This window comes from Alexandromys fortis, unplaced genomic scaffold (genome assembly GCF_014885135.2).
Source record: "Alexandromys fortis isolate MF-2015 unplaced genomic scaffold, M_Fortis_MF-2015_v1.1 scaffold_274, whole genome shotgun sequence".
In the NCBI taxonomy this organism is placed as follows: Eukaryota; Metazoa; Chordata; class Mammalia; order Rodentia; family Cricetidae; genus Alexandromys; species Alexandromys fortis.
The window spans coordinates 899,162-924,109 of NW_026068142.1; the positions used below are offsets into that span (position 1 = coordinate 899,162).

General features: G+C 38.2%; 1 long non-coding RNA gene across 1 annotated transcript; it reads right to left on the reverse strand.

Moving 5' to 3' along the window:
• Window positions 1–5,785: 5,785 nt before the first annotated feature.
• Window positions 5,786–9,754, reverse strand: LOC126491267 (uncharacterized). The gene is made up of 3 exons (XR_007589365.1): window positions 9,676–9,754; window positions 6,052–6,133; window positions 5,786–5,912 (listed from the first exon to the last, which is right to left on the reverse strand). It is a non-coding gene; the product is annotated as an uncharacterized lncRNA (long non-coding RNA).
• Window positions 9,755–24,948: the final 15,194 nt, after the last annotated feature.

The window sequence follows — 24,948 nt, forward strand, 5'->3', positions numbered from 1 at the left end:
CTGTGAGTTGTGTCCTCCTTGTGTCTTCAACCGCTCTTGCTCCTACAATCCTTTCTTCCCTTCTTTGGTGGGGTTCCCCAAGTTCTGTTTAATGTTTGGCTATCAGTTTCTGCATCTGCTCCCATTAATTGATGGATGAAGTTTCTCTGGTGATGACGGAGCAGAATATCATTAGAAAACATTTTATTGTCTTTATTTTATTTCATTTTATTTTTGGCTTGTCATGTTTGGTTCTACACTAAGTCTAGGTCTCTGGCCTATCCAGACTCCTGTTCCTGGACATCCAGGAAGTCGCAGGCATGCACTTTGTCTTGTGACATGGGCCCCAAATTGGTCCAGGCATTGGTTGGCCACTCCCACAAGTTCTGTGCCACAACTGCACCATCACACCTTGCAGCAAGATAAATTGTAGGTGTAAGGTTTGTGCCTGGGTTGATGTCAAACTCCCACCCCTGGAAGTCTTGCCTGGTTACGGAGGATAGCCTGTCCAGGTTCTGTATCCCCAATCCCAAGAGTCTTTGCTACAGTCACCCTTGTAAATTCCAGGGTCTTTCCATTGCTCTAGGTTTCCACATCTCCCTGGGATGTCCCCCACTTCCAGTTGTTTCTCCCAGCACTCTCTATCTCCACCCCCTCCACCTGATCCCTCCTGTTCCCATCTTCACCTGTCCACCAGTTTACCCTGGTGTCTAGTGTCTTTGGTACCTTCCCATACCAAAGTCACCCAACACTAGGCTTAAGGTTCTACATAGGCACCAAATAGACTTCTCCATGCTCACTGAGTTGTGTGGGTGTTATCTTCAAGTAATGGGGTGTTGCTGTCTGTTTGTGGAAAACAGCACATTGTCTTGGCAACAGTTGTCTGGGTAGTTTGGGGATTTCCATGGGATCCTTATGGCCAACAACTCAGTTGGATATAACTCAGTCCTGGTACTGAGAACTTGGTTTGGTTGACAAGAGATGACCAACTGGGACTATGCCTCTCTCGGTATTTGGAGACTTCAATTTGGATTGCCTTTGTATATTTTAAGAAGGGTCCACTTCTCTAAGTTTCCATAACACCCCTCAAATGCTCCTCAGTCCTACCGTCACTTCCTGTATTCTCTCCCTCAACCCCATCTCCTCTGTCCCCTCTCACTTGATCCTCCTGCTTCCATTCCCCCTACCCCAGTGCTCCCATAAAATCTAATATATTTCCCCCTTCCAGTGATATTCATGTGTCCCCCTTAGTCACTTATTTTATTCCTAACCTCTCTGGGTCTACAGATTGTTAGGTTAGTTATCATTTACTTAGCAGCTAATATTCACATATAAGAGAATAGATACTATATTTATCTTTCTGGGTATCTTATGGGTTACCTCACTCAGAATGATTTTTTTTTCTAGTTCCTTTCATTTGCCTGCAGCTTTCATTGTGTCGTTTTTTTTTTTTTTAAAGAGCTGAGTAATACTCCATTGTATAAATGTACCACATTCATTTTCTTTACCTATTCTTCTGTTGAGGAACATCTAGGCTATTCTCAATTTCTGGTTATTATAAATAGAATATCAAAGAATATGGTTGAACAAGAGTCCTTATGGTAGGATGCAGTATCGTTTGGGTATATGCCCAAGAGTGGTGTAGACTGATTCCCATCTTTCTGAGGAACCACCATACTGATTTCCATACTGACTGTACAAGTTTGTACTCACAGCAGCAATGGATGAGTGTTCTCTCTGCTCCACCTCCTTGTCAGCATGAACTGTCACTTGGGATTATTGGTCTCACTCATTCTTCCAGAGACATATTCTATCTCCTCCGGGCTTTGCAGGAGATGACCTAAGAGAACACACACTTCATTTTGGAGGGCACTGGCTGGGCTGAAGAAACTCAGTCAGGACTGCACACATCTTGATTGTTTGTATTCAAAACCGGGTAACCCAGGTCTTGAGAAATCTAGTGAGCACACACGTGTGTTTCTATGTGTACATTTTAGCTTTAGTGTGATGAGAAGGCAAAGTCATATTCTTGAATCAGGCTATGACAGTTTCTTTAAGGGATTATAGTTTCCCACCATTATTAATCTTGAGAAGGTGGTAGTGGGAGTAGAAATGAAGATTTGAGGTCAAACTCAAAGAGAATTAAAGCAGAAATGTCCTGCTTTTCCTGTGCCCAGAATTTCAAACTCTAGAGGCCACTGAGCAAGAGTGGCACTTGCTGGATGGACGTGGGTCCATGGGAGACAGACAAAGTCCTTATGTCCTAGGCATAAAGTCAGGACCTTGTAAATAATTCCAGGATTGTGAACCACATTTTGAGAGCAGTTACCTGAAAACTGTGATTGGAAAGTTACTGCTTTATGATGCCCCTTCTGCTGTTCTAGAATAGTCAGTAAATCAGTGAGGGCATTTCTGTGATCATCTGAAGACTCCCACCCCTACCAAAATCAATATAGACCAGCAGGAGCTTAGACATAGGGATTAGACTGTTCATCATGCTTAGATCTTCTTTGCTTTATCTTGAATATTTACAATAGCAGGAAAATTAGAAAACCATTGGAACTTGTGACTATTAGTAGGCAAATGGTGCTCGGAATATGTTAGTAAATAAATCATATAAAAATTTTAGAATAGTTATTTTTTATCTTGCTGGATCTATTTGTATAAGCAGTGCAGAAACTCAATGGAGGACAGTGAGGAGAAATAAATGGAAAGTAAGCCAGGGAAAATAAAGAGAGAGCAAACAGAAATGTTTTCTGCAAATAGCGGAAATGCTTTTTGCAAATATTGGAAAGGACAAAGTTAGGAGGCCCCTTTAATTCTAGAAATAAGTAGCAGGACCGTTGTGTGTGTAATGATCACTGAATTCTGTAGCAAAAGCTTAAAATAAGGTGAGGAGCAGCAGAAAAGCCTCAGAAGAGACACGGGGACAGTTGCGTTTAAATACGGGAGAAAGTTTTCTTAAAAGGGCAATTACTCAAGATGCAGAAGTCTAAAGGAAATTAATGAGATGGTACTTAATTGGTATTTAAGAGGTATTTCTTTGAACCATTTTAGTAATCCAGAGAATTCCTGTTAGATGGCTTTGAGCTATTTTGAATAATTTATATTAGCCTTTTAAAAGTTTTCCCAACTGCTCACAAGTATAAATGGAGAAGGAGGCCTACTTATTAGTGTTGTGTATAAAATTAAGGAGAATGATTACAAGGGTGCCTATTAGGCCCATCTGCCTGGCCCTCCACCATCGACACCCCACATCAAGGGTGTAAGAACTGAGAGTTTTTCCTCAGAAGGCTGTTGAGAGAATTGGTTTTAATCACTCTCCCTGCACACAGATGTGGTTGTGTAAGACCTTTTTCTGCTTCCTGGATTATTCTTGGAGTACCCATTAGAGGAAGCTGAGTGTTTCCCATCATCTGTGCAGGGAGATGTATATTACCTTAACATCTAACCCTTCACAGAGCATCTACCCTGGGGTTTCTTGGCAGGGGCAGTCATCCATTGTTGGAGAGAAATATACCCTAAGGCTTTCAGAATACTGAAAGAGGGCCTAGACCAATGGTTTTTGTTTGCTTGCTTTCCTTTTTCTGGTTTACAGAAAGATCCAATCAAAGGGTCCAGTGACTAATAAAAAAGATCACTTCATTGTTTTAACTGACAGAGGCCATTTGGATATGTTATAATAAAGTCCTATAAACTAGACAAGTCTGGAGCCACAGGAACTATTTCTCACACATCTGGAGGCTAGGAAGTCCTCAGCCTCTACCGAAGGTCTGCATTCTGGTTTCTAGAGAGGACCTCCTCACCCTGTCTGTGCTCCGAAGTTCCTGTTCTTGCCTCATAACCACTTTCTGAAACCACACCCCCAACATCATCACATTGATAACTTTCAACTTTTGAATATGAAGATGGCACAATATGTAGATAGAAAATAGCCCTTGTTAAGGTTGAAATAATATGAAGCAGAACCTTTATGATATAGATAAAATATAATAGTAACAGAAGGTGCAACCCCCCCCTCCCCAAATCACCTGGCCTTCTCTGCTCCAAAGTGAATTCATAGCAAATATTTGAAAAAAAAAAACTACTTACATAAGAGTCATTTGGATGCACTCCTTGGTTCTTTGCAGGTATAAAGTGAAGTCACTTATTGACTTACTGGGTATGAGAAAAAAACAGACTCAGCGAAATTTAACCCAACTAGAGAATTGCTGGATTGATTTACTTTAGAACTCCAAAGCCCACTGACAGTAAGAAATCACTTCCCAGTCCTTTAAATAACCCAAACTAGGCAGACAAATAGCAATGATCCTAGTCAAGGTTGTGTAGAAGAGACTGATTCAATAAATTGCAAGTTTAGGAGCTGGAGAAGTGGCTCAGTGGTTAAAACAGAATTCTTTCCCATGCAGGTGTCAGTCAGGTATCATAAAAACCAGTTGTAACTTCAGCGCCAGGGTAGCTGATCCCCCTTTTTGGCCTCTGTAAGTACACACACATGCACACACACACACACACACAATCTTAAAACATTGAACTTTTAGAGTAAAGAAACCACTTGAGTCATTCTAATCATCATAAGGGTTAACTGCTTATGGTCATAGGTAGATGTAAATTCCATCTGCACTTGAATGAAGCCTCTACTCTGCTAAAGCTGCTACTGGTTTTACTTGTTGCCAACTCTCCAGAATTTAGTGGGGAGTCTTAAATGGTGCTGAGGTAGCAAATTACCTTGATTCAACAGCATACTCTGTAGTAGAGATTATTGCAAAGCTCACTACCTGCATATGTGTTCTCTCTCCCAAGTAAGCATGAACACACACACACACACACTTCTGTTTTTCTGAATGATGGTGTGTTTGTGAAGACTCAAGCTCAGAGAAATTAAAAATGTTTGGAGCTTAAACATTCAGTAACTTTAGTGTATATGCCTGCAATTTACCAGATCACTCAGAGACTGACAATGTCTATATGGATCATGGGAGAATAGAAAACTCAAAAGTGCATGCCATTTTGGCTGAGAAAATGGATCCGTGTGGAAATTACTTGCAGTGCAAGCAGAATACTTGAGTTTGGATGCCCAGGACCCATTTAAAGTTGCATGGGGCTGGGGTGCATCTCTTAACACCAGAGCCCTAGGGAAGGAGTGTCCAGACAGGTTGATTCCCAAAGCTCATTGGCTAGCCACCTCACCAACCATTAAATACTGTAGAATAGTACTTTGGTACACTGTGAATATGTGTTGCTTTCATTGGTTTAATAAAGGGATAAATTGACAAAATCACGGCAGGTAGAGGTTAGGTGGAATGTGTAGACAAAAATAAGAGTATAGGAACTTCAAAAGGCAGAGTCATCAGCCAGACACGGAGGAAGCTGGAGAAGGGTAAGTTACGTTGAAAAAGGTACCACCATGTGGTAGAGTGTAGATAAGAAATATGGGCTAATTTAGGACAGAAGAGATAGTAACAAGCCTAAGTTTTGACTAAGCATTTATAATTAAAAATAAGTCTCTGGGAGCTGGCAGCCCCAATGAAAAACCCCACTTATAAGTAATAGATATTTTCTCAATAAACCAGGTAGCTGAAGATGACTATGAATAAGTAAAGCACCCAACATTAACATCTGCAACCTCCACACACATGTGGAAGCATACTGTGTGGGTGAATTTCACGCTAACTTGACACAAGCTAAACTCATCTGAAAGAAGACCTGCAGTTAAGAAAATTTCTCCATAATATTCCACTGTAAGGCACTTTCTTCATTAATTATTGATTAATAATGGCTGGGAGGGTCTAACCTATTTGGGTGAGGCTACTCCTGGGCTGGTGGTCCTGAGATCTAGAAGAAAGTAAATTGAACAAGCCATGTCGCACAAACCAGTCAGCAGCACCCCTCCATGGTCTCTGCATCAAACTCTGAGTTCCTGTTCTGACTGCCTTTGATGATGAACAGAGATATGCAAATGAAAGCCAAATAAACCCTGTTCCCCCCAAGTTACTTAAGTTATTTTACCTCATTGAAGCAATAGAAACCCCAGGACACATACCCACATGCATATGTATGCCAAACACATACCTCATACACTTGAGCACACATGTAGACAAAAGATGCTATCAGCTTGAAGGGGGTAGATGGGAGATGTTGGAGGGAGGGGTTCCTGAGAAGGATGAAGGGAGAAAAGGGAAGAAAAGTGATACAACTCTATTTCAATTAGATATATACTTTTTAAAAAATTATAGACTGTTTATGAATATGGTAATACTTGTAAAATTTAATTCTAAAAATGTATAGGGATATGTAATACAACTGATTTTTTAATAATAAACTCAAAGTCCAATTACTCTTTCTAAAAAATTTAAAAGAAAAATTTCCAAACCTTGAGAAAGATTTGCATATTCAGGTATAAGAGGCCTACAAAGAAAGCCAAGTAGGATCAGAAAATAAGCTACCCATGAGATGTTACAGTTGAAAGACAAAAGCAAAACCTAAAGAAAAGAGATTGAAAGTTGCAACAGAGAATAGCAGTATCACATACACAGGTAGACCTGTTAGAAGAATGGCTGATTACTCCATAGAAACCTTTGAAGTCAGGAGAGGTAGGAAAGATGTATTCCAATCCCTGAGAGATCACAACTTCCAACCTGAAATAATATAATCAGCAAAGCCATCTTTTATACATGAAGGAAAAATGAAAACTTTTCATGTTAAAAAACAAACTCAAGGAATTTTCCACCACTATAGAGGATAGTGGAAGGAATTCGTCAGACTGAAAAACAAAAACAAAACACAAGACACAGTAAAAAAAAATCAACACAAGGAAAAGTAATCAAAATATGTCCAAGAAAACACCACATAGTAATCACATACCTTACAGTAATAACATTGGATAGTTATGTTCTCCTTTCCTAATGAAAAGATTATCAAATTATTATTATACAGGAGCCAACTTTTTGCTGCCTCTAAGGAACACTCTTCACCATAGAGGACAGAAACCACCTTAGAACAAAAGGGCAGAAAGATGAACTTACAAAGAAATGGGACTTAGAAACAAGCTGGTATAATAATTGTCATACTGGATGAAAGAAATGCCAAGCCAGAACAAGTCAGAAGAGATAAGACACAACTTCATGTCTTTAACAGAACAGTCCCTCAAAAGGATATTACCAGCTAAATAATACACACAAAACATAGGCATACTCAATTTCATAAACCAAACACGGCTAGGTAGATAGCCACATATTAGTTGCAACATAATGAGAATGTGGCTCCAGTGCTCCACTCTCACCAATAGACCAGACATTTCAACAAAAACTAAAGAGAAATACTGGACTTAAGTGATTTAAATGACACCATAAATCAAATGGACTTAACAGTCATTACAAAACATTCCACTCAAACAATAAAAAAATACATATTCTTCTCAGTAGAACATGGAATTTTCTCCAAAGCAGACCACATTATAGAACACAAAGCAAGCCTTAAAAAATATTGGAAAATTGCAATAGCATTCTGTATTCTGTTTGACCACAATGGAATCAAGTTAGGTATCAACAACAATAGACGCTACAGAAAATGCAAAAGCTCACACAGACTGAACAACACTATTGACTAGTAAATACATCAACTGAGGAAATCAAGTATGGTATTTAAGGAATTATTTGAAATGAATTAATGACAACATAACATACCAAAATTTAAGAACAACATTGAAAGCAATCCTAAGAGGAAAAATTATAGCAGCAAGTGGTTATATTAAAAGATGTTTATATGTGTGTGTGGGGGGGGTGGTATCTCAAATAAATAACGCAATGATGTACCTTAATGCATCAAGTAAAAACCAAGTTCAAAACAAATCCAGAAGTAACAGACAAGAAGAAATAATTAAGAGTAGGGCAGAAATTAATGAATTGGAATTGAAAAAAAAATACAATGAATAGAGTTGCTTCTTTGAATAGATTAACAAGATTGACAGATCCTTAGCCATAGTAAGTAAAAAAGAGAGAATGTACAAATTAATAAAATTAGAGTTAGAAAGGAACATATAATGACAAATACCAATGAAATTCAATAAAGAATAGGATATACTTTGGAAATCTAGATTCTACTCAGTTGGAAAATCCGAAAGAAATGGGAAATTTCTATAGGCTTATGATCTATATTTTAAGTCAAAATGAAATAGACAATTTAAACATATCTGTAATACAGATAAACATATCTGTAACCTACAGCAAGACTGAAGAAGTAATAAAAAATTACCCTCTATACACATTTAAATTAACTTTTCAGGACCACATGGATCCATTGTAGAATTCCACAAGACCTTTAATCAATATTATTAAAATTATTTCACAAAAAAGGAATACTGCCAAGCTTTTAAAGAAGTCAATATTGTTCTGATACCAAAACAAGACATAAGACTACATAAATAAATAAAGTATAGAGTAATATCTTAAATGAACACATATAAAAAAAATTTGCGAGCTGAATTGAGATCACATGAAGAAGCTATGCAATTTAACAAAGTTGGCTTCATACCAGCAACATAAGGACAGTTCAACATATTTAAATCAAAAATATAATTCATCACATAAATAGACTTAAAGAAATCAAACTATCCTTTCAATTGATATAGAAAAATACCTTAAACAAAATCCAGCATTCTTTTATGGAGAGGCAAGGGATAGAGGAAGAAAAACTCAACACAATAAATGGTAGATATCACAAACATATAGCAGCAAATTGAGAAAACTTCAACTATTCCCACTAATAACAAGGACAGGAGAAGTGTGTCCACTCTCTCCACTTCTATTCAGTATATTGCTTAGAATCATAGCAAGAGAAATAGGACAGGAAAAGGAAATAAATGGAATAGAAACGGGACATGAAGAATGAAATTCTCACTTTTGCAGAAGATAATTGATCCTATACTTAAGAAATGATAATAATACTACAAAACCACTTAGAACTATTAAACCCATTCAGCAAAGTTGAAGGACACAAAATTAAAACAAACACACGCACATGCACACACACGTGCACGCTGACACATACAAACACACACATACAATTAATAGTCTACTTAAAACTGACAAACACATTGAAAAATAATCCCATTAACAACAATCACCAACTATCCCCACTTAGTGAGAAAAATTAATCAACAATTTGAAAGACCTCTTTATTGAAAATGTCAATACACTGAGGGAAAAAATTGAGGAGGCATTAGAAGATTAAAAGATCTTCTTTGCTTAAGTGTTAAGAGTAAATGTCATGAGAATGGTGATCTTTCCAAAACAATTTACATATTCAGTTCAATCCCAATCAAGAGTCTACTGGTATTCTTTAAAAATATATGAAAAACAGTTTTTACGAATTTATATAGAATCATGAAAGACCATGGATACTCACAAGAACCCTGAACAAAAAGGAATATTGCAAAAGTATCACCACAGTTAATTGCATATTATAGTATGGGAACCATAGTAATAAAACAACAGAATGCTAGCTCAAAAGTATACACATAGATCCAGGAATAGGAAAGAGAACCTAGGTAAAATGGAAACAATTATAGGTACCCCAGTTTTGACAAAATGCTGCAAATATACATTAAAAAACAAAAGATAGAATCAGGTAAAACCCCAACACTAAGGGGGTTTACTGCTGTTTGTTAAAGATGTCCCAGAGGTATGTATCCCTTACTTTCCGAACAGTCCTGGCTCTTGCTTATTCCTTCTGGTGCCCACCAAAACCAGTTATTAAGATCTTATTGCTGAAGATTCTGCAAAAGAAAATTAAAACTGAGAAAAACAAGTAATGAGGCTGCTTTACATAACAAAGGGGGTTGACATATAACTAATTTTGTTTTTCCTGACGTTTCCATGATTCCTTACTTTACGTTTAAATGATATACTGAACAAAGTTGAATCAGACATTAACATAAGCAATCCTTAGAAGAGGGCTCTCAGCATTGGATGGTCAGCATGCATTGCTTCTTCTGCATGTTTAGTCTCTAGTTTTGTTATTTTAACTAGGCTGTCTAGCTGGCTGGTGTGTATTTCTCACTTTGGTTGCTTCTGTCAATACTTGTCAGTTGTGAAGAGTTTTTCCATTTCCAGAGACTCTGTGTGGTGAAAAAGTAACTAACAAGGGCCTAGATCATTGCACCCTGTGGGCATGCAATAACTGCTTGTTTCTTAACTGCCTGCCTGAATGTGCCTTCAGGAGCACAGGCAATACTCTCCACAGCCATAAAGATGACAGATGATGCTATCGGCTGGGTATCCCCTTGAGACCTTGTTAAGTACAGAACTAATATCAGGAGACACGGATATCCTGTGACCCATACAAACGACTCATGCTTAAGTCATTTGCCAACACATCTCTATGTGGAAGACATGGATCTTGGATGCCTGGGTACCTGAGGCCACAGAAGAATGGAGGAGATGCTGGCTGCCATCCCAATTACAAATAGGATAAACAGCAAAGGGAGGAGTTGCCGGATGAGATGCTGAGTTATCTGTGAGGAGAAATGAGGGAAGATGACAGGTAAGGACCCGCATGTTCAAGTCCCATCCATATTGCCATCCTCAAGTAGAAGCTTGTGTGTGCTCCTACCTTGTTTAAAGTTCTTAAAGTTCTAGAAATCAATATGGAGAAATCAATATGGAGGCCAAATGAGGTTTTCTAAACAGTTGGGGAAATGCGAATCAACAGGCTTAGCTGTTCTACCTTTTAAAATGTTTCTACATGAAATTAAAGGTCAAATTGAAATAAGCAATATATTTTCAGACTGAGCAAAAAATTTTTAGCACATAAAACACACCAGGAAATAATAAGGAAAGCCGAGAACACTGACAGAGATGATCACACATTAGGAAGATAATATTCATAGTAGGAAATGCGCACAGCTAATAGCGTTTCCTTTCAAAAGAAAGTTCAAGGATAATTCTAATCAGAAGAATACAAACACATTTACCCTGCCAAATTATCATTTAAAATGAGCAGAGATTAGTCATGCTTCCACTTAGAGAGGGGACTCTTTGCATAATCAAAATAATATTTTTGTAAAAGCTCAGCTATTCACCATGGCCTCTTGGTATGTTGTACAAGTCTCCCCATGAAGCCACCTTTTAAAAAATGTTCCAGCTTACTTATTGTTCAACCTATCTAAAATGTGCAGATCTCAAAATACGCTGTGTTTCTTCATGCCTGCATTTTAAATCAGTCAAACTAGAATGTACTCTAGTTCTTTTATAAATTAGAAATTCCTATTGAACACATCCTCATACCCCCAGCATCCTTGCTTGTCAAGTCTGCCCAGCAACAGCCCCATGATCCACTTCTTCCCACCAACTCCACAGATAAATGCTCTCACTCTCCCTCATATTTTGACTGTTCACGTTTCTTTTTTACAATTTATATTACTTCTAAGCAATTTATTTAAATATCTATCTTCTCACGCACTGTATGTTGACTGAAGTCAACCATGGTGTTTTATCATCTGTGTAACCCACATCTCTGTCAAGGAGATTTAATAGTATAAATTAGTCATGGATTTGAATGAAAAATATTTAGTGCCTTTCCAACTGCTTTCATGCAACTTCAGTACATATTAACAAAACATAACCTTGCTAGGCATGGTGGCTTGTGCTTTTAATCCCCAGCATTTGGGAGACAGAGGCATGTGTATCTATGAGTTCAAGGCCAACCTGGCCTACATAGGAGTTTCTAGGCTAGCAAAGGTTACACAGTTAGCCTCTGTCTCAAAAAATAATAAAATAAAAGTAACAAAAAAATAAATCTTAAAAGAATTGAAGATATTGCCATTAAAAATACAAATAAACATAATCTTAATCTGGAAGCATCTCCCTCCTCTCTGTGTCTCTCTATCTCTGTCTCTATCTCTCTGTCTCTGTCTCCCTGTCTCTCCCTCTCCCTCTCCCTCTCCCTCTCCCTCTCCCTCTCCCTCTCCCTCTCCCTCTCTCTCTCTCTCTCTCTCTCTCTCTCTCATATTCTTGGTCTGGCTCACCCCACACCCATGGACAGAGTCAGTTCTACTGTGCTGTCCAGAGTAGGTCAGGGTCTACTTTCCTTAGTGCTGCAGTTGGTCAAATGAGGGTCAGCTCCTTTGACAGCTGTAGGCAGCAGGGGCAAAGAAGGAGGGCATCTTTTCCTTGCCCCAACTGCAGATAAGGGAGGCAGTACCAGGCATGTTCCTCTCCATCCCTCAGGGATGGCTCACCCACGTCCCCGTTTACAGGGTCAACCCTACCGTAGTGTCCAGGTGAGATGCAGGGCCCATTCTCCCAAGAGCTGCAGCTGGAGAAGGGTTGGGTCATGTTCCCCACCTGCTGTAGGTAGTGAGGGATGAAGGGAGGCATCTCTCCCTCACCTCGTGGCAGACATGGCCTGCCCTCCCATTCTCTCACCCCCAGGGCTAGCTCACGCTTTCCCCTGTGAACAGGGTCAGCTCTACTGCGCTGCCCATTTGAGGGTAGGGCTCTTCTCCTGAGTGCTTCAGGCCGTGAGGGTTGCTTCAGTTCTTTCCTGCCTCTAGGTTCCTGCCTTCACTAACCTGTCTTGGCTCCCCTCAGGGCTAGACTATATAACCTGTAAGAGAAAACGGATGCTTTCCTCCCGAAGCTGTCTTTGTTCAGTGTTGTATCACATCAACAGAGAAGCAGTGACCACACTGAGAATTCACGAATATGAACTTTATAATCTCAGGAACTCTCATGACATAGCTTTTCTCATTATGGAGCTAGTATTGTGTTATAAAAGCAGACTTAATGACCAAGTACATAGAGGTGTGATAAAACTTAACACAATGCCCCAGCTGGCTTCCCTCAGCTCTATAGGAAATTTCCTCAGGAAATTAGCTCAGTATTTTCACCCACACACACTTTCTTGTATTACAGAGTTCTTTTTATGCCAACAAAACAAAACAAACTAACAGCAACAAAAAGCTTCCATCATAAGGTTACCAAAGAATTGCTTGTCTGCGATCATGGCACTGTTATATTTGCAGGCCAGTTATCTCATTATAAACTAGATGATGTGCATTTTAAGATGTGCTTAAAATATGTGATAAAACATAATACATATCAATGATTATTGATGACTGTGTCCATATAAAATTATACCCACTAGTGAAATTTTGAAGCTACTGTGGTTTTCAGTTGTTCAAATATTATAAAGACAAAAACTTCCTAAAATATGTTTTACAGTTCTCTGTTGCTCTATGGAGGGAATTGTCTTGACATGTCAGTATGCTTAACACAAACATATACTATTATTTCATGTCCTAATTTTATTATGATCACACTGATTATAATTGCATATGCACACTGGGATTTATTTCTACACTAAAGAATTTAATTATTGTGCTTTGAACTCTTTATACATCTTAGTTTTCAGCTAAATATCTTTTCTTGTACTTTACACAGATTGGGTATCCCTCTCTGAGCTGTTTGAAGTCAGAACTGTTTCATGTCTTAGAATATTTGCACATATATAATGAGATACCTTGGGTTGTGCTCAAAGTCTAAAACCAATTTCCTTTCTATTTAATATGCAATTTGTACACATACTAAACATGGAATTGTAGACAATGATTCACAGCTGAAATATAAGCATGCAAAATCATTGTATGAAACTCTGTGTAAGTTAAGTCAGTAATTGAATTGAATTTTCCTTAGTAGTGTCTGTCAGTGCTTACAAAGTTTTACATTTTGTTCTCTTCGTTTTAACCAGTTTTGACTTTCTGGAATGGTCTCTTTCTTCTGCAAAATGGAGTTTCTTTGTGGATATAAGGATAAATACTTAGAATGGAGTTGAGAATTATACTGGTTTTGGAGCATGGCAATAGTTGGCTCTCCCTCTAGAATCTGTGATCTCAACCACAGGGAGTTGGCTAGGTTTACCATGCCGGGTTTGAGATGGCTCCTCTTGAGTGGCCCTGACGTCTGTATAGGTGACTGTTAGTTGTCCCAGAGATATTTCACTTTTACTATGCTGGCCAATATTGTACCTCACAGCCTTTACAGCTATCATATGCTTGAGAACTCTTAATTGCTATTATACCTTGGCAGCTTATATAGCATCTTCAGGTACTAGAGCTTGCAGTCAAGGGAAAGGGTATCAAATCAGTTCCAGCTGGATTCCTCCAAGTCCTGATTCCAGTGTAATGTGAAATACACAGTGTCTTCAGCAATAGGATCTCCACATCAGGTTCTGGAGGGCAATCAAGGATGATGGCAATCACCTGTGCTACTTTTGGAGTCTGGATTCCCCTGACCAACAACTCAACAGTCCTGCTTTCTGAATCTTTCCTTTAACAGGAAGCAACCTCATGGTGTACAGAAGTACATGCCTGTGTGACTGTGCATACAAACTCTACAAAGACTTCGGCAATCTATTGGGAAAGTTGTACTGCATTTTTATCAGAACGCTAAAAATTCACAATAAAATGGGAGATTATGAAATGCATATTTTAGTGTACTGCAATTTAAAGCCTTAGAAACATTGGGAATTAAAATGTTTTATCACTTAGTAAAAATCTGCTAGAGAGGGTTTCAAACAGCCTCGTCTGCTCTCACTGTTAGCTTGCAGGGAGCATTTTTCTAACACAAGTCTACCCTCAGGTTCCTAAGATGGGCCTGCTTCTCGCACCCTTCACGTTTAATTCCCTACACTTTTCTTATTATAAAATGTAGCCAATTTTTTTGACATCATGCTTTTCACTGACATTGCTTCCTCTAGGGTGTCATCATCCTTTCAAACCCATCTACTTTCCTCACATATTACTGACATCTGACCTCCCCCATTTTCCCTGGCTATCCATCTGGAATCCCTCTGGCAAGTGTCAACATGGAAGCTGTTCTTTTTCGGCAACGTTACCACTCCTCATTTCTTTGGGACACTTTTTTCTTTACTGGTGAATTTTTTGCTCCTGTTGTCTACTTTTGCAAAGTATGGGTTGGCCACAGAGATACCAGAAGGAAACAACAATGACACATTTTATTATCTGTAAATAATTAGGTCAGAGATGCTTAGCCCCTATGGCTAACTAACTTCCATAGAAGCAACATAGCTGATCACGGATCAAAATATCTACACTTGTTACTCATATAGAAATGTAGGGAAGGTAGGATAGGAGCAAAACTTTCATTTTATGCAAACAATCAGTGGTTCTACCATCAAAACAGAAACTTGAAGCACGCTAAGGGGATGCTGGTTGTGGAACCTGGAAGGCAAGGTGCGCACATACTGACACTTTAACCTCCCTGAACGTTCATCACTTTGTGTTTTAAATCAAGAGAAGCCAAGTCTCCTGTGATATGTGTGTTTTCTAACATCCCTGGAATTCCTATGTGACAAAAGGTTCTATTCTGTGTCAGTCAAAGGGTGTTAGTACTGTAATCTTGTTCAAACCATACTTTAGAGGATCTTCTCTGAGTATTTGGTGACCAGAAACCTTTCTCATTTGCCAATAAGACTGAATACAGTCATCACACCTGTGTGTATCTCATTTAAAAAAAATTATGAATTCTTTGTTTTATTTATACAAATATCTACAAATTTGTATTTTGTATAAATGTTTATTTATACAAATACAAAGATCCAGTTGCCGTTTGTAGGCCTTGTTTAAGTATTTTATACGTAAATTACTTTCATTTATATTCAGAAATAAGACATATGTGTCAGTTTCTGTTGATTATTAATTTATTTCCTTGTACATAATAGTAATGATGACAGAACCTTTAAGGATATTGCTATCCAGACTAACCATGATAATGGATTTTTATCAAATTTAATGTTTCAATATTAGCATCGATGATTTTGTTACTATATAAAATTAATGATCCAACCTTTTAGTTATAAATATTAAGAATATTCTAAAACTAACTCATAATTAAGCCTCTGGTTCCAACAGTCCTGAGTAGCAGTTTTATACAAACTGAACCACCATGGGCTGTTACTGTTGGAAATCCCATCTTCTGGCAATAGGGAAAGCTGGGATTTGAGTAGTTGTGCTCAAAATATGTGTTGCCTGCTACAAAGAAAGCTTACAAATTTTCTGAAAAATGACGTAATATTTGAATAAAGTACAGCTTAGGATTGTTTTGCTATTATCTTCCTTTCTAGAAATGCCAATCCCCCTTTCCCTCTCATGCTCCCTGTTCCCATGCCACTCCTTAAAATTCAACAATTTCCTACAGAGGTGATGCTTTGGACTTTTATGAAAACTTACTGAGCAATTACTTTAGCCCTTGCTCTCCTGTTATATAAATCAGCATCTTGCTTCTAGTGAAAAATTCATTTACTTTCCATAAGATTTATAGTATTAAAATTTAACCTAAAGAGCTTACCTCTTTGGAAATGTTTGGTGATTTACTTCTTAATACAACCTATGTATCTTGTAAAATTTAAAAAAAATATTGAATAATGGAAATGCACACCAGGAAAAAAAAAAGTAAGGCAGGCAGGAAAGCAAGCAATAAATAAGGGGTTTTGGTACTTTCTGAAGTCATATTCTTCCAACTAAATAGACTTTAGATGAAGCCAGAATCCTCTGTGTCCATCCATTCATCTGTCCACCCATGAATACTAACTGAGCATCCTTTTGGTATCACAAGATAACACATGATATTCAGCATCATCTCTACCAAGTACAGGGAAAACTGGTGCTTATTGAACAGCATGGTACGTTTCAGAAGGAAGGTGGCTCAGTGTGTTGTGGCAGCACTCTGGGGAAGACACCACAGTTGGCAAACAGCCACTATGCAGCTTCAGGACCAGAATAAAGAAGTGTGCAAATGGCAAAGAAGAACACTGAATGGAAATGGAAATTTTAAGAGTAAACAGGTGGGGGAGACTTATAACTTGTGTGTTCTACAAAGAAATTTGATTTTATGCTCAAGGCAATGGAGAACTTGGGATGGATTTCCGGCAAGTTAGCAAAGCAACAAAATGATAATAGAGGATGCTTTACTCAACTTCTAGTAATTATTATACTTAAATCTCGGGCTCCTGGGGCTGGAGAGATGGCTCAGAGGTTAAGAGCATTGCCTGCTCTTCCAAAGGTCCTGAGTTCAATTCCCAGCAACAACATGGTGGCTCACAACCATCTGTAATGAGCTCTGGTGTCCTCTTCTGGCCTGCAGGCATACACACAGAATATTGTATACATAATAAATAAATAAATAAATAAATAAATAAATATTTTTTAAAAAAATCTCAGACTCCTTTCTGCTAGATGCATGCACTATTTCTTGGGGTTCAATAGTAAGAGAGTTTTGACTGCAGCAAATGTCTCTCACATATTTCTTTCAGCTTTTTGCCTTCTGGGAGTTGTCTTCTTTCCAGCTCAGAGACTTCCTACCCAGGTATCCTTCACTCTTAGTGCCTGAAACCTGTCCTCACCTCTGCTCTTCTAAAACACTTTTCTTATGAAGTTTAAAATCAGATTCCAAGAGAAATTTGCTCTTCTGTCTTTATAATGCTGGTCTCTATTGCCGCCTTGCAGTTTGTCAAAGCAGTTTGACAGAGTCTTCAGTGATATCAAATGGTTGGAATGCCTTAAATATCACCACAGAACCTTCATCCGGCAACTAAAAGAAACAGAGGCAGAGACCCATATCAGAGCACTGGACTGAGCTCCCAAAGTCCAGTGAGCATGTGAATGTGAGCAAAGAGCTCAAGACCATGATGGGGACATCCACTGAAACAGTCTACCTGAGTTAATGGGAGTTCACCAACACCAGTCAGACAGAGAAAAAAAAAAACAAGGATAGGTCCAAACTAGTCCCCCTGAATGTGGGTGACAGTTGCATGGCTGGGGCAGACTGATGGGCCACTGGCAGTGGCACCAGAATTTATCCCTACTGCTTGTACTGGCTTTTGGGGAACCTATTCTCTTTGGATGGATACCCTACTCAGTATAGATATAGTAGGGAGGGCATTAGACCTTCCCAAAAGCAATGTGCTTTACCCTCTCTGTGGAGCGGATGGAGTGTGAGGGGGCAAGTGGAGTGGATAGGAGGAGGGGAGAGAGTAGGAACTTGGATTGACATGTAAAATGAAAAAAAAAGATGTTTTTTTTACTTTTAAAAAATAAAATATAAAATAAATGTAAAAATGGTTTCTTGGTTTATAGTCAAATGGTCACGCAGCACTACCTCCTTGCTAACTTGTGACCCTCAAGTCGCTCCTCCCCTTTGATCTTAACTCCCTGTCAAGCAAGGTGGAAAACTTGATCAGGATGAGTTTAAATTTCATAACCTGAACTTCAGGATTTTTCCAGGAATGCCTCAGGAATTTTTAAAATATGTGACCAGAGAATTTTTTCACCTTTTAGTTCAAACTGAGTATTTGCTCATTCTTGTTGTATTTGTTATGTTTCAAAAACTCAGAACATTCCTAGTTAGCCCCCCTTTCTCTTTATCCCCTCTCTCTTCTCTAACTCTCCCTCTTTTTATTATACACACACACACACATATGGTGTCATATATACAGTACACATACATAAGCCTATATTTCTATATCTATCTATCTATCTATCTATCTATCTATCTATCTATCTATCTATCTATCTCTGTATCTATATTAGCTATATAAGATTACTGGAAATAATAGAGTTAACAGTATAAGGAAACACCAGAGAAGAGTATTACATTCAATGAAAGATGAAGCCTTTAAACTCTGTCATTCTCATAAAGTATGACTAGCACTGCTCATCTCTCCTCTTGCAAATATGCAATAGTCCATTCGTGGATGCCAATGGATGACTTCATTATGCTATGACAAAACGCTGTAGGGTCAGAGATGCAGGGGAATGGCTTTTAGGTTGACTAATGCAGGTGTTATTACTAATTTCTCCAAGCATTCTCATTCTGGTAAAGAATTAACACAGGACTTCTCATCTTAGTGCTTAGAACATTGTGCCAGAGAGTGCAATCTCAAGTCTGTATTTTCATTCAGTCAAACCCTGGACAGCTAGCTGTAGAGGATTATTCATCTTTGTGTTGACTTCAACTACAATAACAGAGTTGTGCCCTGGATGGAGGGTCTGTCAGGGTACATTGCTTTCCAAGACAGCGAATGGTTTGAAAAACATGTGCCTTGACAGACTCAACCAATGACTAGAATTTCAATTCTCTTTTCCTGATGTTGTGATGAGAAAGGCACATGTGGCAAATTAATTCTCCTGATTTAACTGAAAAATGGCAATGCTTGGTTGGGGTACAAACCAGCCATGGGAATGAAGGATAAAGGAGAGGCAAGTGGGAAGGTCTTAATTGGCTCCAATCTGCTTCAAAGGACTCTCCCTAACTTGACATTATTGTGCAAATGAGGAAGGTCAATTTGTGCATTTCAATGCTTGGTTTTCTAACTTTGCTCCTGAAGAATGACATAACCATACAACAGAAGAACTATATTAACGAGGGCTTGGATTGCAGAGCTTCAAAGCAAGGCATCAGGTAATTGAATCTACTCAATTTATGCAGGGCAGGATGAAAATAAGTAACTTGGACATTTTGAATAAACTCTGCCAAGTTAAAAGCCTCCTGAGCATTTTGTGACTCTTCCATGCTCCTTAACGCAATCTGAGATCGTAGAGTTGTTTACAATGATTTCAGATTTCTGCTTGGCCATTATTATTATTATTATCATACTTCTGAAAATGTTTCCCCTGACATCCTTCCTGTGTAATGAATATGTCCCAAGGACACTCCAGTAAATGAGGTGAACGAATGTAAAATATTAAATAATTCATGTCCTTGGAAGCCACTGAGATTTCCTTCATGTTTTTAAAGAAAGCAAAGCAATGTTGTGCTGGAAGAAAAAAAAAAGCATCTGCAAATGAAGATACCTTCAGTATTTTCTGTTAAACCATTTTTGTGTGTGTGTGTGTGCTTCCAAAGAAAAAGAAGAGGAATGGGGGTGTCTTAAAAAATATAACAGGTAATACTTAAAAAAAGGTATCTACTTTAGTTTTCTAATTAAATATAATTACATCATTTGTCTTCTTCCCTTTCCTCCCTCCAGCCTCTTCCATGTGCCCCACCTCTTACTCGCTCTTAAACTGATGTCCTCTTTTCTTTATTATTGTTACTCATATGTATAAATGCCTTATTATGTCAATAAAATCTCCTCAGTTATCTTAGTGTTGTTTGTATGCATATGTTTTCAGGGTTGATCACTCGGTATTGAATACCAATTGGTGTGCTCTTCCCTGAGGAAGACTATTACTCCTTTCCTCAGCATTTCTTACTCGTAGAACTCATCCTTTAGTTCTTTGTCCAAGGGTAGGTTCTGGTGAGATTCCCCCACTTCCACAATAGCGTGCCTATTGATGCTGTCATTGCTCAGGTCCTGCTTAGGCAGCCATGTTGTTTGAGTATCATGAGTGTAGCTTCCCTGTCATTACCAAGGGACACATTGTCACAGCAGATTCCTAGGTCCCCTGGCACTTAAAATCTTTCTGATCCCTTCTGTGATACTCCCTTAGGTACAGGAATAGTATTGTAATGTATACATTGGTTTTGGGCACTCTATCATCAGCTTTGCATTTTGACCGGCTGTGGTTTTCTGTAATGGTCTCTGATGAGGAGTGAGAGCTATAGTCACCCATTGACATCAGTATTTAGGACAAAAGTACTTTTTTTTCCCCAAAAAAGTAAGATTTTATTGGGATTTGGGGGAAAGATGCTTATTTCACTTCTTAGTCATCATTTCTATTATTTTTAATTAAACTGGAATGAGAATAATAAGGAGAACAGATAGGCTGTGGACTTTAACAGAACGGGCAGGACTATAGGTTAAAGGGCAGTGTGAATTAAATAAGGGCCTGCGGTATTTATGTTCCATGACTTACCTTCATCTAAATATGACCTTGAGCTTTTTCTATAACCCTTAGGGGTTACCATCTTCTTGCCTCTAAAATGTTACTATAACATCAATTTCACAGGTCTGCATTGACTGTTCAATAAACTACTGTATGTAAGCAGAGTTAGGTATCTGGTACCACGTCCTGTCAGATAAGTTGAAAAGGGACTCTCCAGTATTTCCAGGAGCATTGGAAGTCAGCAAATGGGTTGAGAAGTTGATATTGAAGACAGAATTCTTCATTTGAAATTCAATTCTGCTGGTTTCCAAAAATGTAGTAGTTAATCCTAAGACTTTGTGTAGACCATTTAAAAAATCTATTTAATAAGACAATATTAACAATAATTAAATGAAGTAACTATATTAAGAATCTATGGACTGAGCAGTGATGGTGCACACCTTTAATCCCAGCACACAGAGGTAGAAGTAGGCAGCTCTCTGTGAGTTCAAGCCTAGTCTAGTCTATAGTGTGAGTTCCAGGACTGCCAGGGTTACACATAAAAACCTTGTTGAGGGGAAAAAAATACTTAATATGGCTCCAAGCACATGACAAAAACTAACGTTTACCTCTGATTATTGGCCAGTAGTCTTACACAACCATAACCAAAAATATTTTGTTCGTGATGAGAGAGAGACATAAATAATGATACTTCCAAACTTCGGAGATTTCTCGGTGGTTAAAGTGCCTGCCTTGCAAGTCTGAGGACAGAAAATTGGATCCTCAGAATTGACACAAATACCAGGTGGCAGTGGCATCTGGCCTGATGCAGAGAGGAGATCCCCAGAGAAAGCTGGGCTAAGGTATGAGTCAGATCAGTGAACCCTGGATTTTGTTCAGAGACACTGCCTCCATGAGTAAGTTGGAAGAGCAGTTGATGATTCCAAACATCAGCCTGCACAGGCACCCACACATATCTAAACAGGTGCACACTCATGTAAACATGCACCCACGTGCATGTAAACGTGCATGAGCACTACATAAATATGTACCCACATACATGTAAACCTGCACACATATAAACATGTACCCCCACACACATAAACATACACCACACATGTAAACATGCACACACAAATGAAAAATGGAGGGGGTGGTGGAAAGCCGCACTTTCTTTTCTAGGACAGGATTCTTCTATGAAAATATGACAATGTTACAGCTTTCCATGTAAAGGCTGGTTAAATGTTTGTTTCAAATGCAATTAATTTTAGCAAATAAGCCTGAGAAATGTCAACTGCTGTTGGAAAGTAAACCCTCAAAAGCTATTAGTGGTTTTCCTTCTATTGTGTGAAAGCACTGGAGAATGATCAAGAGTATATAATCATTGAGGATAAATCAATTCTTGAAACTATACAAGGTGGGTTTGGATGTGTGGATTCTTTTGCCTGTGGTCACACACAGTGCATACTGGATGGGAGGCTGAAATTCAAACAGAGACTAGAATGTTACTGGCAGGGTGAATCTATGGCTGCAGTGTGTTAGCAGAGTAACTAGAGACTGAATGGGGAAATGTTCCCAAAACTGTTTTAATTCTACTCAGGTCCTCGGCTGAACTTTGAATTACATGTACACAAGGGAGGCATGGAGGCACAGCTAAAGGTTATAGCTAGAAAGCCAGGGTCAGAGAGCCAAAGCTTCCATCACTGCCTACAGTAGCACTTGTAGGACTCAGAGGATAATTACAGACATAGTTAACTGGTAGTTGTGCTGAAAAAAAAAACATCATATTTAGATGTATATATCAAAATTCAAATCTCAGCTTCATATACAAATTCACCATATAATAAGAAGTGACTACATATAAGAAAAACTTGTGAGGTCCAAAGTCAAGAGTAATGTAGTCACCAAAACTACTCCTGCCATGCTTGAGCAAGCAGGTAAGGGACTGACTTAATGAAGTATGGCCATAATAAATCAGCAGATGGGAAATCAAAGCAAATAAAATATAATGAAGAGGAAATTGATAACTTAAAATTAATAACCCAAGATCAAAATGTCAGTAATTTTGAGTACCTATGAAAAGAATTAGTAAATCTGATTAAAATAAATTATTAAGACCAAAAGATCAAAAAGTAAGAACCAGTTCTCACTGTTTGCTAGAAAAAAAAATATAGAAATGTGTATGGTTGAAATACTACTATGAGAAATTAAAGAGATATAAGGGGACAGAAAATGATTTGAAGAACTGATTACTGAAATTATTCAAGTCTGATGAAGAGCAACAACTTACAGATCCAATGGTTGCCTAGGAGTCAAGACAAGTTAAAGGCAACAGAGAGTGATGATGAAGTTTGCAGACTGCTAAAACCAAAGCCAAGAATGAGCCATATGTTATAAGGTGTTGAAAGCGTCCAGATGGTTTATTATATTAAGAAAAAGGTGGTAAAAACAATGGCTGACCTATCAGAAGGAATAAAGACTAAAAACATCAAAGGGGTATTTCTAAAATGCTAAAAAAAAAAAAAAAAGAAAAGTAACAGTCAGCCATAAATTTTCTGTTCAGCAAAAGAGACATTTGGAAATAATGCAGAAGCAAACAACATTTCATATAGACAAAACATGGAAATCTTCAGTGCCAAGTAAATCACGTTAGAATGAAGAAAACATGATACCAAATAGGGGCACAGATTTTGAAATAAAAATGGTAAGAGACAGATTAGGGAAATAAATAGGTAAGCACACATTTTCTGAAATTAAAATATTTATGCCAATTTAAGAATAACCTAAACTATCATCAAGTTTGCATCGTATGGGTGTAATATAGGTACACACTATATAGCATATAGCAACACACAGTATGTAAATGTCTTTTTTCTTTTCTTGTTGTAGGTAAAATATCACTGCAAAAAACAAACAAACAAACAAACAAAAAAACCCAACAACTTAGAAGAGAGTTTATTTCAGCTCACAGTTCCAGGTACAGTTAGTTCATCATGGCAGGGAAGTCACAGCCCTGGAGTTAGCCACGTTGTGTCAGTCATGAGCAGAATCTTATCATCCTTCTGGGTGTAGGTGATTCTAGATTTTGTCAAGTTGACCACTAACAAGACCCCTATGGTAATAAGAGCAAACCATACAAGCAGCAAATGAAACTCTGCAGCTGCAGTTTTGATTCTTTATATGGCACAACCTAACTTAACTGATCAGAAGCCAAAAGGAAAATAAATTAAATATCCAAATTGAAAAGCTATGCTTTAAAACTAGATTAAAAGGACAGAGAAAACATGTAAAACTAGACATAAAAGTAAAGATCAGTTGAAAAGGCATGGGCGGGGAACATATATTATTTGAATAGTAAGAAGTATGGAGTGACTATAACAGACAAAATAGGTGCCCAGGAAAAGACGGATTGGCAGAGAGAAAGTGGGACGATTTATAGTGATGAGAGAAGCAAAACGGTGCAGATGTTTGTGAGCCTCACTAACTGCTGTACTTAAAAGTCAGGGTGTCTAGAAAGAAAGGTGAGCAAGTATCAACCACATATGGACATTTAAATCCTTCCTCTTAGAAACTTGTAAAACGGTAATTGATTGTTTAAACAGTGATTGATAGAGAAAGTGGGAGGCATCGATAAGGATAAGAAGAACACTGAAACAGCGCTCTTGAATAGTTTAAACTTGTTGATGTTTATAAACTATTCTGTGCAACAAGCTTATAAAACACTTCTATTTATTTCATTCCGTGGGAGTGGACTGTGTGTATGCTAAGGAAGTGCTTCATCGTGAAGCTACTACATCTCTGCCTTGCCCTTTCTGCAAGCACATCTTCTCCTAACACTCTTACCAGGAACACCTGAGTTTAGAGTCGGGCGATACCATACCTGGCTCAGAGAAATCCTTTAACATACACAGGGCAGGTCCACAGTGGCTAATAATGGTACTATACCATAAGTAAAGTCTCAATAACTCTCAATCATTAAACTATGTTGTGGAACAACCTCTGTACACTATAAATATGTATTGCTCTCATTGGAATTAATATGCCCATTGGCCAATGCTAGGCAGATTTTGGAGCAGAGAGAATGCTGGGAAGAAGGAGGGCAGAGTCAGAGGAGTCACCAATCAGCCAGAAAGGAAGCAGCACCT